Consider the following 446-nt stretch of genomic DNA (forward strand, 5'->3'; position numbering starts at 1 on the left):
ATTCCAGCTTGCACTTCTTCCAGCCAAATGTTTCTCGTGATGTACCCTGCATATAATTTAAATAATCAGGGTGACAATATATAGGCTTGCGGTCCTCCTTTTCCTAATTGGAACCAGTCTGTTGTTCCATGTTCAGTTCTAACTGTTTCTTCCTGACCTGCATATAAGTTTCATGTGTACAAATCAAAAAAAAATTTCATAAGTGAATAATTAAGATTTCATATTTCATATGAGAACATTTCTCCCCAAATTGTTATATGTGAAATACACAGAATTCCAAGTCTCATATCAGAAGACCTTCATTCAAGCTTTCTTGATGGAAATATAGAGAATTTCACAGCTCAAGCATGAAAATCTGTGGGAAAATTCTGCATTTCTTGTAGGAGAATGAATGCACTTTTTTTCAAATGTTAGACAGTATTCAATATTTCATGAAGGAAAGACAG

General features: G+C 33.9%; 1 protein-coding gene across 1 annotated transcript in view; it reads right to left on the reverse strand.

Annotated features, from left to right (window-relative positions):
* The window catches only part of ARID2 (AT rich interactive domain 2 (ARID, RFX-like)), a 208554-nt gene that overhangs the window by 206788 nt on the left and 1320 nt on the right, over positions 1–446 (reverse strand).

The sequence above is a fragment of the Bison bison genome, unplaced genomic scaffold (genome assembly GCF_000754665.1).
Source record: "Bison bison bison isolate TAMUID 2011002044 unplaced genomic scaffold, Bison_UMD1.0 scf7180017864077, whole genome shotgun sequence".
Lineage (NCBI taxonomy): Eukaryota > Metazoa > Chordata > Mammalia > Artiodactyla > Bovidae > Bison > Bison bison.